Raw genomic sequence first — 718 nt, 5'->3', positions numbered from 1 at the left:
TATATATATATATATATATATATATATATATATATATATATATATATATATATATATATATATATATATATATATATATGAATGTGTACTTCACTAACTAATGCACTTGTTAATTACATCAAAATTTTGAGGTTGATAAGTTTTCATACATTTACATGATAAAAATGTCTTATCATTGTTTGTCACATCAAAAAGTACGTATTTAATTAAGAAACTAAAGTAAATCACACTAGAAATATCTAATGCAAATGCAGTGGGCTCGATTAAGAAATTATATATTATCAAGAATTGAATTTATAATTTTTTTATGTGATAAACATGTTTTCACCCACCGACACACGAATGCACCCTTTTGTTGAACTCTTTTGTATTTGTAGAAAATATCAATCCTACTTCTTAGTTACTATAATAACTTATCTATTACAATATAAAAGGTAAAGGGTAAAACGTTGACTAACACTTAAAATCAAAATAATGTGTACACATATATAGATATATGCCCGCACAACCTAAATATGCATGGGACCCAAACATGGGTGGGTGGGTGGGTGGGTTAGTGCATATCCTATTCCGTGAGGGATACAAATGTTGGAGATGTATGCATGCATTATAATTGAATTGGCAATCATATATAGTGTGACTTCGGTTGGTGATATTGTTAGGCCGGTGGGCACTCATTGTGTCCCTCCCCCCCCCCCCCCCCCCCCCCCCCCCCCCC

This window comes from Ipomoea triloba, chromosome 2 (assembly GCF_003576645.1).
Source record: "Ipomoea triloba cultivar NCNSP0323 chromosome 2, ASM357664v1".
Lineage (NCBI taxonomy): Eukaryota > Viridiplantae > Streptophyta > Magnoliopsida > Solanales > Convolvulaceae > Ipomoea > Ipomoea triloba.
This window is presented reverse-complemented; position numbering follows the sequence as displayed.